This window comes from Crocuta crocuta, unplaced genomic scaffold (assembly GCF_008692635.1).
Source record: "Crocuta crocuta isolate KB4526 unplaced genomic scaffold, BGI_CrCroc_1.0 scaffold77, whole genome shotgun sequence".
Lineage (NCBI taxonomy): Eukaryota > Metazoa > Chordata > Mammalia > Carnivora > Hyaenidae > Crocuta > Crocuta crocuta.
Genome location: NW_027532172.1, coordinates 840587 through 852618, shown reverse-complemented (window position 1 = coordinate 852618; position 12032 = coordinate 840587).

Below are 12032 nucleotides of genomic sequence, written 5' to 3'. Positions count from 1 at the left end.
GGTGCACAGACGGGCGTTGGCCATAAGCTGTGGTCTGTGGCCCACACCCGCCATGGCACAGGGAGCTGGCCCCGCCCGCCCCTGTCTACACCTCGGGGGCTCCTGCCGTCTTGCTTCCCAGGCAGCGTGCCTCCGCAGGTGTTTGCCGGTTCCCATTTACATGCCTGTGTCACAGCCCTGGGTACCGGCACGTTCCACAGAGAGACCCAGTATCCATCCCCATCATGCGTCCGAGGGAGAGAGATGCCGCCGCCACCCCTCACGCCGTTCAAACGGGGCTGCTCTGGTTTGGTTCCTGCCTTCATCCCACCGACCCGAGCGGCCCAAGCAGGGCCCGCCCCAGCAGGTCTGGATTTCCAGCTGTGGGCAGGGGAGCCTCCCTGGGGAGGTGTCAGAGCCGTTCCTGTAAAACAGGCTCTAACGGAGACCAGCTCTTCCCATCAGGCCTGTCGGAACGTTCCAGTTTCCGTCCACACCTCCCCCGTGATTCTGTCAACCCACACACCTCCGGTCCCCGCATCCACTCAAAGCCCGCTCTGGGGCTTCCCGTGGAGCTCCTGTGTCAGAGTTCCAGAAACCTCTTTCCCAGCCCCTGACCACTTTTCCCCCCATTTGTGTGCAGGAAGTGTCGCGTCCACAGAAGGGGGCGTCCAGGAGGCCAAGTCCCTTTGTCAGTCGTTCCCTGCACTTACCAGCCCTGTAGCAATGTTGCCAATTCCCATCCCAGTTTCCTATCAAAGCGTTCCTCTGCCGAGGCGCTCTCTCTGCCCAGTGCTAGACCGCATGGGATAGAAGCATGTCCCCCGGTCTGAAGCAATGTGACTCGGGTCCAAACTCGTAAGTTCCGTTCCCGTTCTCTTAGAGCACCCTGGGCACCCGCACGTACCAGCGGGTAAGCCAAAGCCCTTCAGAGTCCGTGTCTCTTCCTGTCAGGACCTGCTTGTAGCTCCCCAGGGCCGCCGGCCTCTGTCTCGCCTGCCTGCCCTGATCAGGGCCTTCCCACTGGGCAGCCTGCCACAGAGCCACCTGCAGGGTCCGTCTCTCTTGTGGGCACTTTGTGCCTCCGCGGGTGCGAGAGGACTGTCAGGATCTGAGCACATTTCCGCGTTGCTCCAGACCCCCATGGCCACTCACGTCGTGTGTCCGTGAAGCCACCCCAAGTGAGGACCCTGGGCCGATTCCAGCCCTGTTGCAAACTTGGAAGGCGTTTCTCCCGACGGGCAGAGATGCGTCCTGTTCCCATGCACGCCTCAGATTCCTCTAGTGATTTCCACAGGCCATGCCCCGCACGGGCATCCCTTCTGTAGGCCAGCTTTCCAGTGCCGGTGGCCTGACTGTATGGCCAGGCCACCGGCCATGACCCGAGTCTAAAACCCTAGACAGAGGGACTCTGGTTATTGCTCAAGTCCTCCATTACCGCTGAGAAAAGAGCGCAATCCGGCCCACAAAACTGATGTGTCTCCCCCTTCTTTGGCGAGAGTGCTGACCTACCAGCGATGGCTGTTGTCCTCACCTTGGCACTGCTGCTCTTCACCCGGCTTCCAAATCAGTCCCAGGGGAGAAGAGGCTCCCTGCTCGCTCATATCTCAAGTATCTCCTTTCGTTTCCCCGGTAGCACGGCCGTGCGTGGTATCATTAAAGTCTGGGCATTGCGGTCACCAATAGAGTGTTTCTGCGACACCATCGAAAACGTGAGAATATTTCATATCCTGGGCGCGTGGGTGGCTCGATTGGGTAAGTATCCGACTGCAGCTCAGGTTACGATCTTACGGTTGGTGAGTTCGAGCCCCTCATCGGGCTCTTTCCCGAACATGAACATATTTCAGATCCTTTAGTTAGAGAGGCAGACTTAATTAACCAGAAGAGAACAAGGAAGTCCATTAGTGTTTCAAGGGAGAGAGCATCACTGGGAAACTTGAGGAGCACTTGAGAGCACGCTCCCCTCCGGTGACAATGAGCTTCGTGCCTCCTGAACCCACAGCCAGGCCACGTTCACTAACCCAAGTGGAGACTTCCTGCAAACAGCTGGGAGAACACAGCCTGGGACACCTGTTCAGGGAGGGGTTCTCAGCAATTGTTATGTGATATTCAGTGAACTTGACCACTTTATCCACTTGTTACAGCTCTTTCTAATGGTCGTTTTTTTTTTTTTTATTTAAAAAATAAACCTGTTTTGCTATTCAAGTCTTTGTTTTCTGCATAGAGGGGAGTGCTGAAGTCATGTTACAATATTTTTTATTTATTTATTTTATTTTTTTAAAGTTTTTTTATGTTTTATTTATGTCTAGGAGAGAGAGAGAGACAGTGTGAGCAGGGGAGGGTCAGAGAGAGAGAGGGAGTCACAGACTCTGAAACAGGCTCCAGGCTCTGAGCTGGCAGTCGGCACAGAACCCGACGCGGGGCTCGAACCCACGAACCACGAGATCATGACCTAAGCGAAAGTCGGACGCTTAACCGACTAAGCCACCCAGGCGCCCCTGTTATGATATTTTTTAAAGTTTATTTACTTTGAGAGAGAACAGGCGCATGTGAGTGCCTGAGTGGGGGAGGGGCAGAAAGAAGAGAGAGAGAGAATCCCAAGCAGGCTCTGTGCCATCAGCACGGAGCCGAACTTGGGGCTGGATCCCACGAACTATGAGATAAAAGCCTGAGCCAAAATCAAGAGTCGGACACTTAACTGACAGAGCCACCCAGGTGCCCCATGATATTGTGACTTATAATAAAGAAATATATGTTTGGTCTTCACCTAAATTTTGGGTAGAGCTCCTACAACCCTTGCAAATTACTAAGTGATGAGAAGGATAAAGGTGTATTTTGCTGTTAACGAGGTGACTATTGGGGGCGCCTGAGTGGCTCAGTCAGTTAAGTGTCCGACTTCGGCTCAGGTCATGATCTCACAGTTCGTGGGTTTAAGCCCCGCATCGGGCTCTGTGCTGACAGCCAGCTCAGAGCCTGGAGGCTGTCTTCGGATTCTGTGTCTTCCTTCTCTCTCTGACCCTCCCCTGCTCATGCTGTCTCTCTCTTTCAGAAATAAATAAAACATTTAAAAAAATTAAAAGAAGAAAAAAACAAGGCGACTTTCGGAAATCCCCTAGGTAATGTAAGGATGGGGAGAACCAACCGTGGTGGTTAGAGGGTTGGAACTTTGAGCTCCACCCAACTCTCGACATCCCCATCTTCTGGGAGAGGTGACGGGCTGGTGACTGAGTTCAATTGCCAATAGCCAGTGTTTCTATCAGCCATGGCTGCAGAATGAAGCCTCCATAAAACCCCAAAAGTTCAGAGAGTATCCGGTTGGTGAACTTAAGGAGGTGCCAGGTGGGTGCACGTGCAGGGAGGGCACACACACTCCATGCCCCTTCCCCCCTTCCTTGCCCAATGCATCTATTCTATCGGGCTGTCCCTGAGTCATATCCTTGTATAATAAATTGGTAATGAAATGAATGAGTAAGCTGTTTTTCTTAGTTCTGTGACTCACTCTAGCAAATTAATGGAACTCAAGGGAAGGGGTCATGGGAACCTCCGATTTTATAGCCCATCAATCAGAAGCACAGGGAGCAACCTGGACTGGTGATTGGCAGCTGAAGTGGAGGGCAGTGTTTTAGGGCTGAACCGGTAGGCAGTGGGTCTGACACCGTGTCCACGTAGGTAGTGTCTGAGTTGAGTTCATTTGTGGGACACCCAGCTGAGATCCTAGAATTGCTTGGTACCGTGGAGGGAAAACTCACACTTACTATCAGAGTAAGACTTGTGTTGTCTGACACTCTCCGAACAGCCAGTCCTGAGCCTTGGGTATAGGGCTCACTGTGCATCCTCTGTGTATGTGTGGAAGTCTGTGCCCAGAAAAGGTTTATATCGGAGGGGGATTAAGAGGTAGACAGTGTTTTGTGAATGCGCTGAACTAACTCCTCCTTTCTCCTTGCCCTCTTCAAACACTGTTAGGGCTGAGGATACAGAAAAAGAAAGGTTTATTCAAACAGGGTGGTAGAAAATAAAACGTGATTATATCAACTGATGCAGAAAAAGCACTTTGCAAAATGCAACACCCTCTCATAGTAAAAGCACTCAGGAAACCGACTGAGGGAAACTACCTTAACATAATAAAGGCCATATATGAAGAATCCACAGGTCACATCACACATCGTACTCAACATACTCAACAGTGAAAGATTGAAAGCTTTTCCTCTGAGATCGGAAACAAGGATGTCTGCCTTCAGCGCTTTTATTAAACCTAGTACTATGGAAGTCTCAGCCAGGGCAATGAGGCAAGAAAAATAAAGACATCCCGATAGGAACTGAGGAATTCAAATCACATCTGTTTGCAAATGACATGATAGTATACATAGAAAATCCAAAAATTCCACACACAAAAAACTCTAAGAACTAATAAATGAATTCAGCAAAGTTGCAGGATACAAAATCAACACTTAGAACTTTCAGTTGTGTTTCTATACACAAACAATGAACAATGCAAAAGGGAAATTAAGAAAATCATCCATTTGCAATAGAATCACAAAGAATAAAATACTAAGAATGAACTTAACCAAGAAAGTAAAAGACTTGTAAACAAAACCATTGTAAACATTACTGAAAGAAAGAAGACACACATAAATGGAAAGACATCCCATGTTCATGGACTAGAAGTCTTAATGTTGTTAAGATGTCAATATTACCCTGAGTGATCTACAGATTTAATGAATCCCTGTCAAAAGCCCAACAGCATTTTTTTTTAGAGTAGTTCTCTAGTTGTTCTCTAGTAGCTTACTAGTTGTAAAATCCATCCGAAAATGTATATGGTACCTCAAGGGTAACAAAGTTGGGAGGTCTCAGTTTTCTGATTTCAAAACTTACTCCAAAGCTAAAAGAATCAAAACAGCATGGTACTGGCATAAAGACAAACATGTACAACAATAGAAGAGAATAGAGGGCCCAGAAATAAACCCTCACATATATAGTCAAATGATTATCAATAAGGATGCCAAGGCCATTCAGTGGGGCAAGAAGAGTCTTTTTAACAAATGGTGCTGGAACATTGGATATCCACATGCCAAAGAATGAAGCTGAACGCTTACATAGCACTATACACAAATGGTAACTTAAAATGATCAAAGACCTACACATAAGACCTAAAACAATAAAACTGTTAGAAGAAAACAGAGGAGGGGGGCGCCTGGTTGGCTCAGTCAGTAGAGTGTGCGCTTCTTGATCTTGGGGTTGTGAGTTTGAGCCTCATGTTTGATTGTAGAGATTACTTAAAAAAAAAAAAAAGCTAAACAGGGAAAGGCTTCATGACATTGGATTTGGCAAGGATTTCCCAGCTATGACACCAAAAGCACAGGAAACAAAAGTAAAAATAGATGAAGTGGACTGCATCAAAATTAAAAGATTCTTTGCATCAAAGGACATGATGAACAGACTGCAAAGGCAACCTATGAAATGGTAAAAAAAATATTTGCTGAACATATATCTGATAAGGGACTAATATCCAGAATACATAAAGAACTCCTATAACTCAACAACAATAACAACAAAAACCCCAAATAATCTAAGGAAGAGGTAAAAGACTTGAACTGACAGTTCTCCAAAGGTGATACACAAATGGCCAACAAACATATGAAGATGCTCAACATCATAATCATAAAGGGAAATGCAGATCGAAACCATAATGAGATACCACGTCATGCCCATCCAATGGCTACTATCAAAATAACAAGTGTTCGTGAGGCTGTGGAGATGTTGGAACCCTTGTGCACTATTGGTGGGAATGTAAAAATGGTGCCACTGCTGTGGAAAGCTGTTTGATGGTTCCTCAAAAAATTAAAAAGATAAGTGCCATAGATTCAGCAATTCTACTTTTGGGCATATATGCAAAGGAAATGAAAGCAGTGTCTTGAAGAGATTTTTGCACACGTGTGTTCACAGCAATATTCACAATAGCCCAGACGTGGAAGCAACCAACATTGTCCACAGACAGATGGGTGGATTAACAGAATGTGACCTATCTATACAAAGAAATATTATTCAACCTTAAAAAAGGAAGGAAATTGGGGCGCCTGGGTGGCTCAGTCGGTTAAGCGTCCGACTTCGGCTCAGGTCATGATCTCACAGTTTGTGGGTTCGAGCCCCACGTCGTGCTCTGTGCTGACAGCCCAGGGCCTGGAGCCTGCTTCAGATTCTGTGTCTCCCTCTCTCTCTGACCCTCCCCTGCTCACGCTGTCTCTCTCAGAAATAAATAAAACATTAAAAAATTAAAAGAAAAAAAGGAAGGAAATTCTGGCACATGTCACAGTGTAGATGAACCTTGAGGGCGTGAACGCTAAGTGCAATAAACCAGCCACCAAAGGATAAATATTGCGTGATTCCACTTATCCGAGGCCCCCAGAGTAGTGACATTCAAAAAGATAGAGTGAAGGTAGAACTGGGGGGGGTGCCAGGGGCTGGGGGANGGGCTAGTGCTTAGCGGGGACACAGTTTCAGTTCTGCAAAATGGTAGTAAGGGTTGCATGACAATGTGAGGTATACGTAACACCACTGAATTGTCTGCTTAGAAATGGTTAAGATGGGGGGCGCTTGGGTGGCTTAGTCGGTTAAGCGTCCGACTTTCGCTTAGGTCATGATCTCGCGGTTCGTGGGTTCGAGTGCCAGCTCAGAGCCTGGAGCCTGTTTCAGTCTGTGACTCCCTCTCTCTCTGACCCTCCCCTGCTCACGCTGTCTCTCTCTCTCTCTCTCTTAGAAATAAATAAAACATTAAAAAAAAAAAAGAAATGGTTAAGATGGTAACTTTTATGCATTCCTACCCACAATAAACAAATTTAAATGATGTGGGGAAGGTAATTCTTCACACTCCAGGAGGAAGGTGGAGAAAATAGTAGCAGAAGAAAGTCCGCCAAGATGTGAGTATGGTGAAGAATTAACCCGGCCTAAGAGAGATCGGGCGTTTGCTCTCTGCTCTTGGGAGGTGACCTCTAGTCCTCTGGAATGTTCTGCCTGACAGGAATGTGTGTTTGTCTGAGGGCTATGGCCCACAGCATTTCAGTACTGCCTCTGCAAGAGATTGGAGACTAAATGTCAGCCATGTGGGCCATAGATGGCCACGCCCCAACGAAACTGAGCACCAAGGCTCAGGCAAGGTCCCATAGTTGGCAGGATTGGTGCGTATTGTCACACAGTGTGGTTGGGAGGAAGCATTGCCGTCTGCGACTCCCCTGGGAGAGGGTAACTGCACCCTGCCCTATGCATCTCTTTCTTGGGCTGGTTTTAGCCTATCCTTTCTCTGTAATAAACTGTAACCGTTAGTAGAAGCTTGCAGGGAGTTCTGTGAGTCCCTCTAGTGAATTCTCAAACCTGACAATGGTTTAGGTGTCAGAATCGGGGACAGTGGTGCTGCCTCTGTGGGAGGCAGTGTGACAGCTCCTCAAAAACCTAAACATAGAATTACCATGTGACCCAGTCCTTCCACCCCTAGGTATGGACCGGAAAGAATTGAACCCAGAGACTCAGAGATACTTGAGCACATCGTTCAGAGCAGCACTACCCACAATAGCCAGAAGGTGGAAACAACCCAAATGTGCATCTGTGGGTGAATGAATGAACAGAATGGGCTGCGTCCAAACAGTGGAATGTTAGTCCTAAAAAGGAATAAAGCAGGGATACACGCTGCTACGTGGATGAACCTGAAAAACATTATGCTGAGTGAATGTGATCAGACATAGAAGGTCACAGAGTGTGTGATTCCATTTTAACATTTCTACAAAGTGTCCAGGATAAATTCATAGCTACAGAAAGCAGATGAGTGGTCAGGGGCTGGGGGAGGAGGCGGGAGAGGAGTGACTGCTCACGGGGATGGGATTTCCTTTGGGCGGATGAAACATTCTGAGACTAGAGAGAGATGATGATTGCACAACTCTGTAAATACACTAGAAACCATTTGTGGGGAATCACATTGTGCCCATTCATCTGGGCTCACGACGAGACCCTAATTTGGAAGAAGAGTCTGCAGATGTGATTCACGTAAGGATCTCAAGGTGGAATCATCTCGGATTGGCAGCGGGTCCTAAATCCAAGGACAGGTGACTGTATACGAAAACATAAGGGGAAACTGACACAAGACACAGAAGAGAAGGGCCATGAGATGGACGAGGCAGAGACTGCAATGACGCAGCCAGGGGCTCACGGCGGCTACTGGAAACCGGGAGAGAGGCTCAAGACGGATTCTCCCTCGAAGCTTCCAGAAAAAATCACCCCCACCCATACTCTGGTTTTAGGGAGTTTTTTTGGCCTCCAGAACAGTACAGTTCAGTTGTTTTTGTCTCTCGTTTGTGTTAATTTGTTATGACAGCCTCGGGAAACAATACACCACCAAATGATACAATCCACAGTGGTCAGCACACACGCACACGCGCACATGCGTGTGCGTGCACACACACACACACACACACACACACACAAACTCTGCTTCTACTGCTTCTTCTGCCTTCCACATCTCCACCAATGACAGTGCAAACTCCCAGCACTCAGGGCTGCTCTATATGCAGAATGTATGAGTCTGATAGTCTGCCATATGCACGTTCTTCCCTTTGCTCTTTTTCTTTTCTCTGGCAGTGTTTGGATTATTCATCTTCCCTGTACTTCCCTCCGTCTTTCAGCCTCTGCTTGTAATTGTGAAACCGTGCCTCCCACCGGGGAAAACACAGGCCGTGGTATACTGCATGCCTCACTTAAGCAAGGGCTCCAGTGGGCTGCAAAATACACTCTGTTGTGCCGGGAACCGAACTTAAAAGTGTTTAAGGTACCGCCGTGCATGGTGACAATGAATCACGTGGGAAGGTGGCCATGATGTTTTAAAGGAAAACAAAGAGGGTCAAAATAAGGTGTAGGCTACGGAACAGTTTGGGTTGAGAGTTCTAAGAAACCTGGAAAGAGAAACAAAAACGTGTTGAGAGAAGAGGTTGGGGGCTGGGGACGCTGGAGGAGGAGAGACTCTTGCTTCCTATCCTTCTTGTTGCCTTTTACATTCCCTTCACACTCCCGTCAATTATTTTCTCCCCTGCACTTGTCACATTTCCGCCGAGAAATCCATCAACAGAGCGCAAGCCAGCAGGCTTGTTAATTACCGCCGTTCTAGTGGGTGCCTAGTGGTACCTCATTGAGGGTTTGACGTGCATTTCCTTAATGACTGGTGATGCGGGCATCTTTTCAAGTATGTATTGACCACTTGTGGGTCTTCTTTGGAGAAATGCTGCCTTAGTTTGGGTTGCTATAACCAATATGCCAGAAACTGGGGGGCTTAAACCCCAAACATTTATTTTTCACGGTTCTGGAGACTGGGGAGTCCGGGATCATGTGTGGATTCTTGCTGAAGGTCCTCTTTCTGAGTTACAGAGAGTCACCTTCTAGGAGCCTCTCGCGGCAGAAAGGAGAGAGGGCATATGTCTGATGGCTTTTCTTATAAGGGCACTAATCACACTCATGAGGCTTCACCCTCATGACCTAATCACTTCCCAGAGGCCCTGCCTCTTAATACCATCACATGGGGGATTTAAATGTCAACCCCTAAATTTGGGGGGAGAATACAAACATGCACTCCATAGCAAATCTCTCCTTTTTTTTAAATGTTTATTTATTTATGAGAGACAGAGACACACACAGAGTGTTAGCAGGGGAGGAGCAGAGAGAGACACAGAATCTGAAGCAGGCTCCAGGCTCTGAGCTGTCAGCACAGAGCCCGACGCGGGGCTCCAACTCACGAACCACGAGATCATGACCTGAGCCGAAGCCAGACGCTTAGCCGACTGAGCCACCCAGGCACCCCAAAATCTCTCTCTCTTTTTTTAAGTTCATTTACTTATTTTGAGAGAGAGAGGCAGATATCTCTTCTGATCTTTTGTCCATATTTTTGAAGATTCCATATATAAATGAGATCATACAGTATTTGTCTTTCTCCGACCTATTTCTCTGAGCATAATGCCCTCAAGATCTGCCCATGTAGTCACAAATGGCAGGGCTTCCTTCTTTTTTATAGCTGAATAATATTCCAATATGTATGTATTATATGTATATATATATATCACAATTATATGTGTGCGTATACACTGAATTTTCCTTATCCATTCATCTATCAGAGAACACGGGTTGTTTCCATGTCTTGGCTATTATAAATAACGCTGCAATGAGCTTGAAGGTGCAGATGTCTTTTTGAATTGGTGATTTTGTTTCCTTTGGATAAATACCCAGAAGTGGGGTTGCTGGATCATGGGGATGCTCTATTTTGAAGTTTTTGGGGAGCCTCCTTGCTGTTTTCCATAGTGTAGCTGCCCCCGTTTACATTCCCTCTCTCAAAGGTTCAAAAGAGCCAAAGTGAAACCATTGAATCACTAAATAGCGTTTAGTAGAAATTGATTGTACACACACCCAAAACGCGGTCTGCAAGCTGGGAGCACTCACACCAGAACATGGGATGAAGCTCAGAGGTATCTTGCTATAAAGCAGCTTTTACCGGAATAAACCAGTGACTATTCCTAAAGGTGATTGGTTACAATATCAACAGTTTTCAGTGATTACTTCATATGGACCTTGGGAAACAGTTCAAGTTTAGCTTATCATTTCCAGAGGCACAAGCAAAGTGATCCAGGTCAAGGTAGCCTTGCAAAGTAAGCTAAATTGTAAGCTCTGCCTGCGGGACTAAACTGGTTCTGTCTCAGGGAACTTTCAAGGCTGGTCTGTGTCCTTGGTTTGAACACTAGTGCACAGAGAGAGGTTCCCTTTTCTCTACATCCTCGTCAACACTTGCTATTTCTTATCTTTTTGATAATAGCCGTTCTGACAAGGCGTGAGGTGGTATCTCGTGGTTTTGATTTGCATGTCCCTGGTGGTGAGTGACATTGAACATCTTTGCGCGGATCTCTGTCCACTTTTAAACGGTGTTGTCTTTTTATTGAGTTGTGAGGGTTCTTTATATATTCTGGATAGAAATCCTTTCTCAGATATATGATTTGCAAATATTTTCTGCCTTCTGTGGGTTGCCTTTTGACCTTCTTGCTGGTGTCCTTTCGAAGCACAAAGTTTTGGGGGGCACCTGGGTATCTCAGTCGATTGAGCGTACGACTCTTGGTTTCAGCTCAGGTCATGATCTTGCGGTTCATGAGTTCAAGTCCTGCATTGGGCTCTGTGCTGACAGCTCAGAGCCTGGAGCCTGCTTCAGATTCTGTGTCTCCCTCTCTCTCTGCCCCTCCCCTGCTTTCACTCTGTCTCTGTCTCAAAAATAAATAAGCGTTAAAAAAATAAAAAATAAATGAAGCACAAAGTTTTTAAATTTAAGGAAGTCTGGTTTCCTATAATCTGTGTGTTCTCTATAACCTGTGGTACTTGTGACGCATTTCGCAATAAAAAAATAGAGGGATCTAGGGAAGGAGCTGTGGAGACTTCGTTATATAGGTTGGAATGACGCCAGCCTGGAAAGTGCACCGAGCAGGGCTGTGGCCACTCTGTCCTGAGACGGACAGACTCTAAGTGTCCTCCAGCTATTAAAGGGCCACCTTCTCTGAATATGTGGGGGAAGGAATGTTTCAGCGCTCACATCTTCCGGTTCCAGCGTGATGGAGTGGGTGCTACTGTAGGCTCTGGGCTCTCTCAGGGGCTCACTGGGGACAGACAGAGCAAGTCCCAGCCTGGAGTGCCAGATCCTCGAGCACTGCCTGGGGTCGGTGCGTCCTTCAGATTCCTCCGTTGCGTCCCATGGTGAATACAGAGCTCCCGCTTGGGATCCCAAGGCGCCGGCCCACAGCAAAGCCTGCCTCCATGCGGGATGCTGGTGGTGTTTCTGGGGGGGCAGTGTGCTCTCCTTTGGCACAGCCCCTGTTCATGCTCACCCCAGGGCAGTCCTCCTTCCCGACCCCAGGGGGATAAGGGGTTCTGCAGGACACTGGGGGTTGCCACAGCTCTTGGGTCGGAGAGGCTCCTGGCACCTAGTGGCTCAGCCCAGGGATGACATCCTACAGTGCACAGGGTGGTCCCCAACCCCCCCCCCCCCACCT